The following is a 17,934-nucleotide window of genomic DNA, read 5'->3' as shown; positions in this document are numbered from 1 at the left end:
ATGAGAAGCCCACGCACCGCAAAGAAAAGTAGCCCCTGCTCACCGCCACTAGAGAAAAGCCCACACACAGCAACGAAGACCCAACGCAGCCAAAAATAAAATGCGTAAAATAAATAAATTATATATATATATATATATATATATATATATATATATATATGTATATATATAAAAGGTACAAAAAGGTTAAGTGAGTTTCCTGGGGTTGCACACAAAATTGGTAGTGGAACTTAAAATGCTACTACAGCTGCTAAACCTCAAATGATGATGTCATCCCAGTGGTTCTCATTCTCCTCCTCTAAATTTTATTTCATAATTTCTTGGGATCTTTGTCACAAGTAGTATATACAGCTTCCTGGACCCTCCTCCAAACCTACTCAAGTACCTAGGAAACAGGTCCTGAAAATCTATTCATGTAACAGGTATTCCCCAGCTGAGTCTGCAGGGCAATTTAGCTTGGGACCCACTGCTGGTGGGTCTTCTGGAAGGCTTACTCCTCTGTCCTGCAGGCAGTTTAGAACAGCCAACATAGTTATAACCAAGCCAAGACCTCTCCGAAGCAGAAACTGGCAGCTCTCTTTCAAAAAGCAGCTTTTAACAAGTCATTAGAAATTACATTCAAGTCATAGGTGTTCACCATGTTCACTCTCAGCACAAACTGTTTCAGGCATTTTGGCCTTTTTCCTGAAAAAATTTCCCTTAGGTTCCTTTGACCTTATAATAGGAGCAATTTCATTTCAGCAATTCATTCTGCAACCACCTTCTGCTCTTCATCCTTCCTCCCTGCCAGAATGATTCACCCGTTACACATGCAGCAAACACAGCATGACCAAAACTAACCACCATTTACAGAGGGCATACAAGGTTCCTAGGCACCAGGCAGAACAGGTGACTTGCATTATTTCATTTAATCCACCCTACAAGAGATGTCCCATTTCACAGATTTTAGAGACTGAGCAAGTTGCCCTAGGACACACTAATACTAATTCCCAGAACCCAGATTCAAACCTAACCCCAGAATCAACACGATCATTTTCTCTTTTTCTTTGTGATTGTTGTTTTTAAAGTTTCTCTTTGGGGTCTTCATTCCTCTGTATTTAATTACTTCAGCAGCAAGGGAACCATCAAAAAAAGACCTTCTTTCCACTTAAAGTTCTTCCCCTTATTTTTTTGGCCAATGAGAAAAGAGAATCCATTGAGAAAAAATCGCATAGTGAAGAGGGGCAATGCCGGGGAGAAACAATGCAATGTAACCTGTCACACCTATTTCCACTGCCAAATCGGAAAGGCTAGGTTTAATTATGAACTCAGATAATTCAGATGTATCAACTAACAGTACCTTCTCCAACTTTTCTGGCCTGGACTATCTGAGGTGTAACTTGTAGAGATATAACAAGAGAAACAAAGATAAAGTGAGAACAAGATGGAGACAGAATTAGAGGAGGCATGAGGGCAAAATGTAGCAAGTGCACCTCTGTGCAACGTTTATAAAGATGTAGGCTTCAGGACTCCTTTCTTTCCCCAAACCCAATGTCATGAACATAAAAGGTGAAATTGAAGAATCAAAAAAAACAAAAGAAGATGTAGGGCATACAGTCCTCCATATCAACAACCTAAACAAACAAAAAAAACCATATGATCATATCCACTGCCATAGAAAAGGCATTTGACAAATCTAATACACATTTATGACTAAAACCTCTCAGCAACTTAGAAACAGAGAGGAATTATCCCGATGCGATAAAGTGCTTTTACCGAAAAATAATAAAGTACAGCTAACATTATACTTAAGGATAAAGAACTGAATGTACTTCCTCCTAATTGAGACCAAGGCAAGAATGTCTTCATAGTACTGGAAGTTCTAGCTGCTAAAATAAGGCATGAAAAAGAAGGAAAGGCATAGAGAAAGAAAGTGAAAAAATAAAACTCCCTCCATTTGCAATGACATGATTGTCTACACAGAAAAGCCCAAGGACTCTACAAAAGAAAACATCCTAGAACGGATGAATGAATCTGGCAAGGTCATAGAACAAAAAATCAGCACAGAAAAATACATCACACTTCTGTATACCAACACTGAATGAACAGAAATGAACATGATACCATTTACAATTACCCCAAAGTAAATCAAGTACTTAGGTACACCCTGAACAAAACATGTACAGGGTCTGTGTGCGGAAAATTCCAAAGGCACTGGAAGAAATCAAAGCAAACCTAACCAAATGCAGACACACTGTGTTCACGGACTGTATGACACAACATAGTAAAAATGTCAATTCTCTACACACTGATCTATAGTGCTAATGAAATTCCTATAAAAATCCCAGCAGAGTCTTTGTAGACATAAACAAGCTTATTGTAAAATTTATATGGAAAGGCACAAGCCCTAGAAGAGCTAAGCCAATCTTGACAAAGAAGAATAAAAAGGGAAGAATCACTCTGCCTGATATGAAGACTTACTATATAGTCACAGTAATCAAGACTGTGTGGTACTGGGGAAAGACAGACACATAAATCAAGGGAACGGAACAGAGGACCTCGAAATAAACCCACACAAATATATTCAACTCCATTTAATGAAGACTTCGAATTAATGAAGGAAGTAGAGCCTTTTCAACAGATGCACCATCTGCTGTAACTAGACATCTATAGCCAAAAAAAAGAACATTGACCTAAACCCCACACCTTATACAAAAATTAATTCAAAATGGGTCATGGGCCTAAATGTAAAACTCTAAAAACTTTTAAGAAAACACTTACAAGAAAATCTTTGGGATCTAGGTCTAACCAAAGAGTTCTTGGACTTGAAACCAAAAGCTTGATCCATAAAAGAAAAACTGATCAACTGGGGCTAATCAAAATTAAAAACTTTTGCTCTATGAAAACCCATATGAAGGGGCTAAAAAGCTAAGTCATAGACTAGGAAAAACACTGGCAGGCCACGAATCCAACAAAGGACTAGTACGCAGGATACATAAAGAACTCTCCAAATTCTAAGTAAAAAGAAAAAAGTCCAATTAGAAAAGAAAATGGGCAGAAGACATGAAAAGATATTGCACTGATGATGCTATCCAGATGGAAAATAAGCACAGCAAACCAAGAGCCACATCACCAGCCATCAGGGAAATGCAAATTAAAACCACACTGATCACTGCACACCTGTCACAAGGAGTTAGATATAACACGGCGACAATACAAAACTTGCAAGGATGCAGAGAAACTGGATCACTCCTACGAAGCTGCAAGAATGGAAAATGGTACAACCCCTCTAGAAAACCTTTTGCCAGTTTCTTATGAAACTACACGTGACTACCACACAATCCAGCAACTGTACACTTGGAACCTTTATCCCAGAGAAATGAAAACTTAGGTTCACATAAAAACATGTGCGGGACTGTTCACAGCAGCTTCATTTATCACAGTCAAAACCTAGAAGCAGCCCAGATGTCCTTTACCAGGTAAAAGGTTAAACTGTAACATACCCATACCTGGGAATACTACGCAGTAGTAAAAAGAGATAAATTATTGATACACACAACTTGTATAAATCCCCCCAAATTATTCTGAGTGAAAAAAGCTAATGCCTCCTTTACATACCGTATGATTCCAGTTATATAACTTTTGAAGTGATAAAATTTTTAGAAATGGAGGACAGATTAGGGGTTTGCAGCAGTTGGGGATGGAGCTAAGAGGGAGGTAGATATGGTTTATAAAAGGGAAACATGAGAGATCTTTATGGTGTTGAAACTCTTCAGTATCTTGCCTACGGTGGTGGATACATGAACCTAAACAGCTGATAAAATTGTATAGAATTTAATACACACACACACAAACATGATTTAACTTCCAGAATGTAAATAAGATCAGTGGACTGTATGAATGTCAATATCCTGTGATACACATCAGTTTTGTAAAATGTTACCTTTGGGAGAACCAGGAAAGGTATGTTAGAGATCTCTCTGTATTATTCTGCACAACTGCATGTGAATCTTTAACCTCAATAAAAATTTAAATTAAAAAAGATATAGGTTTAAATTTTTTAAAAAAGATATAGACTGAAAAACATGAATAATATCACTTTAAAATTTATCAAAGCCAAGCCCAAAGTGTGTTTTGAAAAGCAAAGGACTCCCTTTTTTTTTTTTTTTTTTGCGGTACGCGGGCCTCTCACTGTTGTGGCCTCTCCCGTTGCGGAGCACAGGCTCTGGACACGCAGGCTCAGCAGCCATGGTTCATGGGCCCAGGCACTCCGCGGCATGTGGGATCTTCCCGGACCGGGGCACGAACCCATGTCGCCTGCATCGGCAGGCGGACTCTCAACCACTGAGCCACCACGGAAGCCCAGGACTCCCTTTTAAGGCGAAGGATCACCTTCCAGTACAGTGTGTTTTCTACTGAGATTTTGATAGGATATATTCAATACTGAATAGCAGCAGAACTCACCCAGAGAACCAACTCTTGCTTATTTGCAGCAACAGGAGGTGAGTCACCTCACATCACTAAACGCCAAGTTTCACTTTTATCAAGTGTCTCAGCCCCTATTCGTAATAAATTTTGCCTTAAACGGCTATCAAGAAGCCCAATAAACAGATATTTAGGAACACAAAACTTGGCTTCCTACAATACAATGTCCTCTAGGTGATATTTTCAAAGTCAAAAGGTGGCCGCCTCTTGTCTTAAGCTATGCCAATAATTGCTAGTCAGTTTATAAGGTCAAAATCCTACACATTTATATGCATGGCATGTGATTTTACAAGCCAGTCAACTTGGAGCAAATCATTAGCTTAACTGTAAACTTAATCACAGGCAGGATAGGCCGACAGAGCTAAGGAAGATTAAAAGGACACAGAGAAAAGCATTTAAATACCCACAAAGGTACTATACCCTGGAAACACAGAGATGGCTTATGGGAAAGGATGTAAGCATCAACTCTTTCCAGGCACTTCCTCTAAAAGCAGGATAAAGAACTAACCCATGTCATTCACTTCGCAGAGTCCTCAGCTCCAACCAACTAAATGAGAAAGAACCACAGTGAACAAGATATCAAGTGACTTATACACACCAAAGTCGCAGAATCCCGTTCAAATTAATTACCTGCTTACAATTTATTGCTCTCTTCTTCAGACAGAGCAGTCTGAAGACATTCTGGTTGTCACAACTGGGGAGCAGGGCGTGGGTGGTTTTGCTACTGGCCTCTGTTGCCTGGAGACCAGGGATGCATAATTGGGCCCAGATGTCAGTCATGCTCAGGTTAAACTCCTTGAGAGGGATACTTGCATTGGGTTTAATGAGAGGAATACTCACACACAATTAAAAATATGGGAACAAACTTAATAACTTAGAGCTTCTAAGTGGAGGTGACCTCCAAGGACAAAGGTAGCTCTTACTACTCCATCCTCTGATTCATCCCAAAGAAAAAGATGTTCTTTTCCACCATTATTTTAAAAACATCCATTCTGGCGGCACAAAGCCCAAGTCGAAATTCCAGTTCCTCCTCTTGAGATCTGAGTGATGTTGGGTAATTACAGGTGGTGAGTCTCAGTTACTACTTGTAAAGGGGGATTCATACCTGTTCTTCTTTCTGAGAGCTGTTAGGAAAATATAAATAAAGAAGCTAAATAAATAAGATATGGGGCGTCAAAGAACCCAGCATAGATTCCGACCATAAATGTTTCATTATCATTAATGAATTCTCTCCCTCTCTCAGCCCCGTATCTTTTTGCTTCTCAGCTGCCAACGAAGTCAACCACCTCTGATTCTCCATCTTTTTGCAGGTTAAATCTGGTTACTCTTTTAGCTCAGTTTCCTCTCCTCTAGCACTTAATAAGAGCTGGTCATTTCTAATTAGTCTGTAAACTTAGTGCCATTTGCATTCTCTATGGATAACCCCGCCAAGCATCTTTATCAGCCACTTAACTCACTGCACTAACACTCTTACATAAGGGATAGCCTTAATTATGAGAAAACCACCTTTCCTATTATCTAAGCCACAGTTCAGAAGACTGACACCAAACGTTTGGCAGTTATATTCCTAAAGAGTTGTTTCTGTAAACTAAGTGTCTCTTTTGGCCCCTAACTATGAAAACTAGATGCCTCAGCTCAGGAATCAAAGTCTGGCAAACAAATATTTCTCACACACCACTGACGGGCTGGCTGTCCCGGATGCTAAGAATAAAATGGTGCACACACAGGCACAGCTCCGTCAAGGTTTACAAAAAAAAAATGTTTGTACCTAAAGACTTCAAGATGCACCATGGTAACTAATTAGATGAAGGAAACCCTTCCTATTAAAGGAAATATTACCCAATCTTCAAGTGGATCTTTGCGAGAGGCATCAAACCACCAAGGCAGCTGAACTCAAATACTTGGTTAAGAACTCAAACACTGAAGCCAGATTATGCCTCTTCCAGGTACAATCGATATAATCCAACCATTCTGGGTTTTATTTACTAAGAATGTTAATAAGAGATAACAAAAGTACCTACCTACCTACCTTGCTCTTAGGAGGATTAAATTAGTTATTATATAGGCAGTTGAACAGTCACTGGTACTCAATTAATAGTGCTATAATTAACCCTATTAGCAAAGGAATTTGAATTTTACAGCCTTGGCTTTTGTAGATCTTGATTTTTCAAAGCATCTACCAGAACATCTTTCAGCAGCTTGCAGACACACTCACTTTCCCAAAACACGCTACCTCCTAAAACCTTGATAAGTTCTTAAATTCTGCGCACTCAGAGCACTCCAGTTAGGACTTCCTCCCGTGGCACACGGTCCCCAACAGCACTCATCTGCGCTTCATCAGCAGGTGCCGATAACGATGTGTCGCCCATCACGGTAACAGTCTAAATGCAACGACACTCCCCGGCACTCTCTGACTGCCAGCGATGGCAGTTAGGGGCCCCATACTCCAGCGCAATCCATTTTCAGGGCTATCTGATTCGGCAGAACCTCCAGAACGACCATGATCCTGCCAACATCTTGATTTCAGCCCAGTGAAATCCATTTCAAAGTTCTGATCTCCAGGATGGGGGACCTTTAAGATGGCGGAGGAGTAAGACGTGGAGATCACCTTCCTCCCCACAAATACATCAGAAATACATCTACATGTGGAACAGCTCCTACAGAACACCCACTGAACGCTCGCAGAAGACCTCAGACCTCCCCAAAAGCAAGAAACTCCCCACGTACCTGGGGAGGGCAAAAGAAAAAACAGAGACAAAAGAATAGGGACGGGACCTGCACCTCTGGGAGGGAGCTGTGAAGGAGGAAAGGTTTCCACACACTAGGAAGCCCCTTGGCGGGTGGAGACGGGGGAGTGGCAAGGGGGAAGCTTCGGAGCCATGGAGGAGAGCACAGCAACAGGGGTGCGAAGGGCAAAGCGTAGAGATTCCCGCACAGAGGATCGGTGCCGACCGGCACTCACCAGCCCGAGAGGCTTGTCTGCTCACCTGCTGGGGCGGGCGCGGCTGGAACCTGAGGCTCCGGCTTTGGAGGTCAGATCCCAGGGAGAGGACTGGGAAAGGCTGCGTGAACACAGCCTGAAGGGGTTAGTGCGCCACAGCTAGCTGGGAGGGAGTCTGGGAAAAAGTCTGGAGCTGCCTAAGAGGCAAGAGACCACTATTTCAGGGTGCGCGAGGAGAGGGGATTCCTTCCCCGTGTGCCCACAGAAGGCAGAGCACCACCTAAGCGAGCTCAAGAGACAGGTGCAAGCCAGAGCTATCAGCTCAGACCCCAGAGACGGGCAAAAAACTCTAATGCTGCTGCCACTGCCACCAAGAAGCCTGTGTGCGAGCACAGGTCACTACCCACACCCCCCGGGAGCCTGTGCATCCTGCCACGGCCAGGGTCCCGTGATCCAGGGACGACTTCCCCGGGAGAACACACGGCATGCCTCAGGCTGGTGCAATGTCACACCAGCTTCTGCTGCCGAAGGCTCACCCCGCACTCCAATTATGACGACCATACCCGTCCCTGTCCCTGACCTGAGACAGCAAGAAAGACCTAATCAGCTTTTGCTTTAGCCCCCTCCTGTCTGGGCGGGGAACAGACGCCTGAGGGTGACCTACATGCAGAGGCAGGGTCAAAACCAAAGCTGAAACCCGGGAGCTGTGCGAACAAAGAGAAAGGGAAATCTCTCCCTGCAGCCTCAGGAGCAGCGGATTAAATCTCTACAATAAACTTGATGAACCCTGCATCTGTGGAATACCTGAACAGACAACAAAACTTCCCAAAATTGAGGTGGTGGACTTTGGGAGGAACTGTAGACATGGGGTTTGCTGACGGCAACTGATTTGTTTCTGATTTTTACGTTTATCTTAGTTTAGTTTTTAGTGCTTGTTAACATTGGTGGATTTTGGTTACTCTCTTTTTATTTTTTTCTTCCTTTTCTTCTGAGCCATGTGGCTGACAGGGTCTTGGTGCTCTAGCCAGGTGTCACACCTGAGCCTACGAGGAGGGAGAGCCAAGCCCAAGACACTGGACCACTAGAGACCTCCCGGCCCCACATAATATCAACTGGTGAGAGCTCTCCCAGAGATCTCTATCTCAACACTAAGACCCAGCTCCACCCAATGGCCAGCAAGCTCCAGTGCTGGATGCCCAATGCCAAACAACTAGCAACACAGGAACACAAACACACCCATTAGCAGAGAGGCTGCCTAAAATCATACTAACTTCACAGACACCCCAAAACACACCAACGGATGCAGTCCTGCGCACCAGAAAGACAAGATCCAGCCCCACCCACCAGAACACAGGCACCAGTCCCCTACACCAGGAAGCCTGCACAAGCCACTGAACCAGCCTCACCCACTGAAGCCAGATATGAGACTATGAACTGCAGCATGTGAGAACTATGAACCTGCAGCATGTGAGAAGGAGACCCCAAACACAGTAACTAAAACAAAATGAGAAGACAGAGAAATATGCAGCAGATGAAGGAGCAAGGTAAAAACCCACCAGACCAAACAAATGAAAAGGAAATAGGCAGTCTACCTGAAAAAGAATTCAGAGTAATGATAGTAAACATGATCCAAAATCTTGGAGATAGAATAGAGAAAATACAAGAAATGCGTAACAAGGACCTAGAAGAACTAAAGAACAAAGAAAGATGAACAATACAATAAATGAAATTAAAAATTCTCCAGAAGGAATCAATAACAAAAACTGAGGCAGAAGAACGGATAAATGACCTGGAAGATAAAATAGTGGAAATAACTACCGCAGAGCAGAATAAAGAAAAAACAATGAAAAGAATTGAGGACAGTCTCAGAGACCTCTGGGAAAACATTAAAGGCACCAATATTCGAACAACAGGGGTCCCAGAAGAATAAGAGAAAAAGAAAGGGTCTGAGAAAATATTTGAAGAGATTATAGTCGAAAACTTCCCTAACATGGGAAAAGAAATACTCAATCAAGTCCAGGAAGCACAGAGAGTCCCATACAGGGTAAGTCCAAGGAGAAACATGCCAAGACACATATTAATCAAACTATCAAAAATTAAATACAAACAAAAATATTAAAAGCAGCAAGGGAAAAACAACAAATAACATACAAGGGAATCCCCATATGGTTAACAGCTGATCCTTCAGCAGAAACTCTGCAAGCCAGAAGGGAGTGGAGTGGCAAGACATATTTAAAGTGATGAAAGGGAAAAACCTACAACCAAGATTACTCTACCCAGCAAGGTTCTCATTCAGATTCCACGGAGAAACTGAAACCTTTACAGACAAGCAAAAGATAAGAGACTTCAGCACCACCAAACCAGCCTTACAACAAATGTTAAAGGAACATCTTTAGGCAGGAAACACAAGGGAAGGAAAAGATCTACAAAAACAAACCCATAACAATTAATAAATTGATAACAGTAACATGCAAATCAATAATTATCTTAAAGGTAAATGGATTAAATGCTCCAACCAGAAAGCACAAGAGTGTCTGAATGAATACAAAAACAAGACCCATGTATATGCCATTTAAAAGAGACCCACTTCAGACCTAGGGACACATACAGACTGAAAGTGAGGGTATGGAAAAAGATATTCCACGCAAATGGAAATCAAAAGAAAGCTGGAGTAGCAATTCTCATATCACAAAAAACAGACTTTAAAATAAAGACTATTACAAGAGACAAAGAAGGACACTACATAATGATCAAGGGATCACTCCAAGAAGACGATATTACAATGGTAAATATTTATGGAGACAACATAGGAACACCTCAGTACAGAAGGCAAATGCTAACAGCCATAAAAGGGGAAATCAACAGTAACAAAAAAATAGTAGGGGACTTTAACATCCCATTTTCACCAATGGACAGATCATCCAAAATGAAAATAAATAAGCAAACACAAGCTTTAAATGACATATTAGACAAGATGGATTTAATTGATATTTATAGAACATTCCATCCAAAAAGAACAGAATACACTTTCTACTCAAGTGCCCATGGAACATTCTCCAGGATAGATCATATCTTGGGTCACAAATCAAGCGTCCGTAAATTTAAGAAAATTGAAATTGTATCAAGTATCTTTTCCGACCACAACGCTATGAGACTAGACATCAAGTACAGGAAAAAAAGTGTACAAAATACAAACACATGGAGGCTAAACAATACACTACTAAATAACCAAGAGGTCACTGAACAAATCAAAGAGGAAATCAAAAAATACCCAGAAACAAATGATGATGAAAACACAACGACCCAAAACCTATGGGATGCAGCAAAAGCAGTTGTAAGAGGGACGTTTATAGCAATACAATCGTACCTCAAGAAATAAGAAAAATATCAAATAAACAACCTAACCTTACACCTAAAGCATTTAGAGAAAGAAGAACAAAAACCCCAAATTTAGCAGAAGGAAAGAAATCATAAAGATCAGATCAGTAATAAATGAAAAGGAAATGAAGGAAACAATAGCAAAGCTCAATAAAACTACAAGCTGGTTCTTTGAGAAGATAAACAAAATTGATAAACCATAAGCCAGAATCATCAAGAAAAAAGGGAGAAGACTTCCATCAACTGAATTAGAAATGAAAAAGGAGAAGTAACAACTGACACTGCAAAAACACAAAGGATCATGAGAGATTACTACAAGCAACTATATGCCAATAAAATGGACAACCTCGAAGAAATGGACAACTTCTTAGAAAAGCATAACCTTCCAAGCCTGAACCAGGAAGAAATAGAAAATATAAACAGACCAGTCACAAGAACTGAAATTGAGACTGTGATTAAAAATCTTCCAAATGGGCTTCCCTGGTGGCACAGTCGTTGAGAGTCCGCCTGCCGATGCAGAGGACATGGGTTCATGCCCCGGTCTGGGAAGATCCCACATGCCACGGAGCGGCTAGGCCCTGTGCTCCGCAACCGGAGAGGCCACAACAGTGAGAGGCCCGCGTACCGAAAAAATAAAAATAAAAAAAATAAAATAATAATAATAAAAAAAAATCTTCCAACAAACAAAAGCCCAGGACCAGATGACTTCACAGGCGAATTCTATCAAACATTTAGAGAAGAGCAAACATCAATCTTTCTCAAAATCTTCCAAAATACAGCAGAGGGAGGAACACTCCCAAACTCATTTTATGAGGCCACCATTACCCTGACACCAAAACCAGACAAAGATGTCACAAAGAAATAAAACTATAGGCCAATAGCACTGATGAACATAGATGCAAAAATCCTCAACAAAATACTAGCAGACAGAATCCAGCAGCACATTAAGAGGATCATACACTGTCATCAAGTGGGATTTATCCCAGGGATGCAAGCATTTTTCAATACACGCAAATCAATCAATGCGATACACCATATAAACAAATTGAAGGATAAAAACCATACGATCAACTCAATATATGCAGAAAAAGCTTTCAACAAAATTCAACACCCATTTATGATAAAAACTCTCCAGAAAGTAAGCATAGAGGGAACTTACCTCAACATAATAAGGGCCATATATGACACACCCACAGCCAACATCATTCTCCATGGTGAAAAACTGAAACCATTTCCACTAAGATCAGGAAGAAGACAAGGTTGCCCACTCTCACCACTATTATTCAACATACTTTTGGAAGTTTCAGTCACGGCAATCAGAGAAGAAAAAATAAATAAAAGGATCCAAATCGGAAAAGAAGGAAAACTGTTGCTGTTTGCAGATGAGATGATACTATACATAGAGAATCCTAAAGATGCTACCAGAAAACTACTAGAGCTAAGCATGAATTTGGTAAAGTAGCAGGATACAAAATTAATGCACAGAAACCTCTTGCATTCCTATACACTGACGAAATATCTGAAAGAGAAATTAAGGAAATACTCCCATTTACCATTACAACAAAAAGAATAAAATAACCTACCTAAGGAGACAAAAGACCTGTGTGCAGAAAACTATAAGACACTGATGAAAGAAATTAAATATGATACAAACAAATGGAGAAATATACCATGTTCTTGGATTGGAAGAATCAACACTGTGAAAAAGACTATACTACCCAAAGTAATCTACAGATTCAAAGCAATCCCTATCAAACTACCAATGGCATTTTTCACAGAAGTAGAGCAAAAAATTTTCACAATTTGTATGGAAACAGAAAAGACCCCGAACAGCCAAAGCAATCTTAAGAAAGAAAAACAGAGCTGGAGGAATCAGGCTCTTGGACTTCAGACTATACTACAAAGCTACAGTAATCAAGACACTATGGTACTGGCACAAAAACAGAAATATAGATCAATGGAACAGGATAGAAAGCCCAGAGATAAACCCACACATCTATGGTCAACTAATCTATGACAATGGAGGCAAGGATATACCATGGAGAAAAGACAGTTTCTTCAATAAGTGGTGCTGGGAAAACTGGACAGCTACCTGGAAAAGAATGAAATTAGAACACTCCCTAACACCATACACAAAAATAAAGTCAAAATGGATTAAAGACCTAAATGTAAGGCCAGACACTATCAAACTCTTAGAGGAAAACATAGGCAGAACACTCTATGACATAAATTACAGCAAGATCCTTTTTGACCCATCTCCTAAAGAAATGGAAATAAAAACAAAAATAAACAAATGGGACCTAACAAAACTTAAAATCTTTTGCACAGCAAAGGGAACAATAAACAAGAGGGAAAAGACAACCCTCATAATGGGAGAAAATAGCTGCAAACGAAGCAACTGACAAAGGATTAATCTCCAAAATATACAAGCAGCTCATGCAGCTCAGTATCAAAAAAAACAAACAACCCAATCCAAAAATGGGCAGACGACCTAAATAGACATTTCTCCAAAGAAGACATACAGATTGCCAACAAACACATGAAAGGATGCTCAACATCACTAATCATTAGAGAAATGCAAATCAAAATCACAATAAGGTATCATCACCTCACACCAGTCAGAATGGCCATCATCAAAAAATCTACAAACAATAAATGCTGGAGAGGGTGTGGAGAAAAGGGAACCCTCTTATACTATTGGTGGGAACATAAATTGATACAGCCACTATGGAGAACAGTATGGAGGTTCCTTTAAAAACTACAAATAGAACTATCATAGGACCCAGCAATACCACTACTGGGCATATACCCTGAGAAAACCAGAATTCAAAAAGAGTCATATACCACAATGTTCACTGCAGCTCTATTTACAATAGCCAGGACATGGAAGCAACCTAAGTGTCCATCGACAGTTGAATGGATAAAGAAGATGTGGCACATATATACAATGGAATATTACTCAGCCATAAAAAAATGAAATTGAGTTGTTTGTAGTGAGGTGGATGGACGCAGAGTCTGTCATACAAAGTGAAGAAAGAAAGAGAAAAATAAATACTGTATGCTAACACATATATATGGAATCTAAAAAAAAAAAGGTTTTGATGAACCTAAGGCCAGGACAGCAATAAAGATACAGACATAGAGAATGACTTGAGCACACGGAGAGGAGGAAGGGTAAGCTGGACAAGGTGAGACAGTAGCACTGACATATATACACTACCAAATGTAAAATAGATAGCTAGTGGGAAGCAGCCGCATAGCACAGGGAGATCAGCTCGGTGCTTTGTGTCCACCTAGAGGGGTGGGATAAGGAGGGTGGGAGGGAGATGCAAGAGGGAGGGGATATGCAGATATATGTATACATAAAGCTGATTCAGTTTGTTATACAGCAGAAACTAACACAAGATTGTAAAGCAATTATACTCCAATAAGGAGTATAATTTTTTAAAAATGCAATGACATCTGCTCCCTCGCTACCTTAGAAACTGAGGATGGACGCCTTCAACACATCAAGTTTGATTATTATTCTGTATGATACCTTCTCCTTAGTTTAGTTGCCAGCCAAACCCCTTAGGACCATCTTATTAAAAACTGAACAGAGTGTGCCTAGTTTTTTATTCCATGAGCTAATGCATGTAGATATTGGTAACCAAGGAGAGGGGTCCAACTACCTCAGCATTACAATCACATAGTGTGGGTTGGACATCTAATTTCTCCCACTTTTACTAGTTGGACGGATTGGAGAATGTTCCTTCAGCTCTGTGAGACTTACTTTGTCGTCTGTAAAATGGAGATAACAATACTGACGCTTCACAAAGCTATTGAAAAGATTAAACAAAATTTTTTTCTTAAAAGTAGCACAATGCCTAGCACCTTATCCGCACTCAGTAAAACTAAGCATATTATTATTTTCATAGTGCCTGCTACGAAATTATTTGAAAACTCAACTAAATTCATTTATACTAAAAAAAAGAGTGATTAGTTTGTGTTAACTATTTAGGGAAATCACACAACTGTTCTTTGAAAAGTGCTAGCTTCCAGAAGCATAGACACTTATGTGGGTGAACATCTTATATCGACAACCTTCATTAAAGTGAAAAACTGAATGTTTTTGCATAATAAGTTAGAGTCAAAAAAGTTTCAGTAAGTACCTGATGTATAAATCACAGGCTTACCACTCCCACTGGCCTGTGGTAGAACCATCTCCCTAAGAATCTAGATGAGGATAGGGAAGGTGGGAGGGAGACACAAGAAGGAGGGGATATGGGGATATATGTATACACCCAGCTGATTCACTTTGTTATACAGCAGAAACGAACACAACATTTTAAAGCAATTGTACTCCAATAAAGATGTTAAAAAAAAAAAAAAAAGAATCCAGATGAATGTGGCTTTTCTGCTTTAAAACCAACCTTTGGTTATCTTCACTGCTCTAAGTCACCCCATGGCCTTTCCAAAAGGTAAGCATCTACATAAGAACATTTCCTGACCTAGACCTTCATTCTTTAAATCATGTATCTGTTCAACATCATTAGGGCACTGCCAGGTTGACTCACCAAAAAATGGCTAAGACTGAAAGGATTAAGTCTGCAGACCTGTGTTTTCTACTATACAACAAAAAGTAAATGGTTTGCACATAGAAAACCCCCATGTAGACTCCTGTCATTCAGAGGTTAAGAAAGAGATTGCTCAGGGTGTAGATCTGAGTCAGCTGAGATCAAATGCAGGGTGGAATGAAGATGGAGAAAAGTCACAGGGAGATTAACTTATACATTTTTAAAAACAGATAAAACAGAAACCTGAAGTCAACAGCTCCTGGATCCATAAAAATACTGAATTTTCAATAACCAATATAGTGATATTAAAGAACATGACTAATTATAAAACAAAGAGGTATCTCTTTACACTTATGTAAAGTACTGATAGTTTAAACACATTTTGCAAAATACTCTGGTTTTCTCTCACGCTGATGTAAGCTAAGTCTTCTGTCGGAAACTCAATGCCTGAAATAGAGCTTGAGTCAGGATCAGATGTAAAAAGCCAATCTTTTATACCAAATACCCTTTCTCAAATTCAAGAGTTTGTGAAGGAGACTTGATTTCAACCCTCTGCACTTTTGAAACAAAAAGGGATGAAACAGTAACACAGCTATTTCAAGGAATGCCTGTAATTTCATTGTTATTAACGCTTCCAGATGTCTTAGCTCAAAGACTACAGAGCTACGGAGTTAGGGCTTGAAAACTGACACAACCTAAAAATGAAAAGGCCAACTAACAAAGAACAAACACAAAACAAAAAACCCCACAAACACCTCCGTCGCCCATCACCTTGTGTAGAAAACTCCTGGGCTTGGTTCGTTCAACAGGCCAAGATAGGTATTCGTAGAAAAGGGAGACAACGATAACCAAAGAATAGAAATAACTACATCCTTTGCTAAATTATTCCTGTAGTTAAATTTGGCGATCCAGTTAACCTTAAATATCAAGCTATGGATTAGTTTCCATCTAATAAATACCTCAAGGATCATAACTGACTTTCAAGTCTGACCTCCAGACAACAAAATTAATCATGCTCTGCTACTCAAAAGAATGCAACATCTGTCCCCATATACCCTGCAGAAAAGCTTCAGTGGGAAAAACTTAAAATATCTTTCTTCAAAAAGTATGAGAATCGTTCTGTGCAAAATCTCATGCTTTGCCAGCACCTTAGCACCACACTTGCTAAAATGATGCCACGTGTTTCACAGAGAAGCCTCCCCACGCTCAGTTTCTCAGACATCAGTTCTTTACTTGTTTGCAGGTATGTCTCTGTATTATAAGTCTCTGCTTTGAATTAAATCTAGATTATGAATATGGGCCTGCTGCAGAAGTGATGAGGGAAATAAGCTAAATAATAAAATAACAAGAAGGAAATACACGCAAAGTCACATCTGCAGTTCATTATGGAAATAGTTTAGCAGGGCATGACTGACCTCTGGGGCAGAGCATGTTGCCATCCCTCTAAGAATCATCCACTTCCTGGAAGATTCCACTTTAAGATAATATTAATGAACTCTAAGTAGATGATAAAATCTAAACCAGCTAACAACTCAAACATACGAACCAGAACTAATAACAGCCTTTTGTACTAGCAACGTAGAGACACCGTTAGAACACGACGACATTATAAAGGTTAGGTTTTCATATTGTGGAATATATAAATATTCCTCTATTGTGTGAAAATTTAACTTTCCTAATCAAGTTAGACACAATATGCACATGGACAAATGACACAGAAATCAGCATAAAGGGATCTCACTAGACAAATCTGGGACAATCAATTTGAACGCCAAAATAGTGATAGTAATAGATTATAAGCCACTAAATAAAGCAAGAATGCATGAGTCCTAATGATAAATGTCAGTGAGTGAATAAGTAAATAATTGGAGGGCGGGGGGAGAAAGTACTTCCCTCTAGTAGAATGCCAACGAATGTAGAGAAATAAATGTAAAGGAATCACAGAGTTAGAAACCACCACCAACGGGCAGTCAGAGTATTATCAGCAATTATCAACGGCTGTTAAAACTAGTGGGCAAGGGCTCCCCTGGTGGTGCAGTGGTTGAGAGTCTGCCTGCCAATGCAGGGGACATGGGCTCGTGCCCCGGTCGGGGAAGATCCCACATGCCGCAGAGCGGCTGGGCCCGTGAGCCATGGCCGCTGAGCCTGCGCATCCGGAGCCTGTGCTCCGCAACGGGAGAGGCCACAACAGTGAGAGGCCCGCGTACAGCAAAACAAAACAAAACAAAACAAAACAAAACAAAACAAAAACTAGTGGGCAAAAGTTGGATGAAAAATAGACTATTTACACAGCTGCAAGGTATCATTCAACAAATAACTCAGGAAAGGAGTAGCTTTACAGTTGAGAGATCCGGTAGATGCAAGATTTCATCGTAAATTTTGAAAATCAACATCACTTTACACCCTGGTAAGATGGACTGAGAAAAACACAGCATTACCTATGATTATTCCTGCCAAAGGTGCATGACCTAAATCTAATCAAAGGAAGCATCAGGGAAATCTAATTTGAGTGATATTCTGCGAACTAACTGGTCTATACTCTTCAAGATGCCAACTTCATCTGTTCCAGATTAAAGGACACTAAAAGGATATGAC

At 40.2% G+C, this 17,934-nt stretch overlaps 1 protein-coding gene across 3 annotated transcripts in view; it reads right to left on the bottom strand.

Moving 5' to 3' along the window:
• PTPRG (protein tyrosine phosphatase receptor type G) overlaps positions 1-17,934 on the bottom strand; it is a 739,476-nt gene that overhangs the window by 408,954 nt on the left and 312,588 nt on the right. The gene's annotated exons all lie outside the window — the stretch shown is intronic.

Source organism: Aethalodelphis obliquidens, unplaced genomic scaffold (assembly GCF_003676395.1).
Source record: "Aethalodelphis obliquidens isolate GAN/ISIS:26980383/991018 unplaced genomic scaffold, ASM367639v1 scaffold22, whole genome shotgun sequence".
Lineage (NCBI taxonomy): Eukaryota > Metazoa > Chordata > Mammalia > Artiodactyla > Delphinidae > Aethalodelphis > Aethalodelphis obliquidens.
Note: the sequence above shows the minus strand (reverse complement) of the source record. Positions and strands in the feature narration are given on the sequence as shown.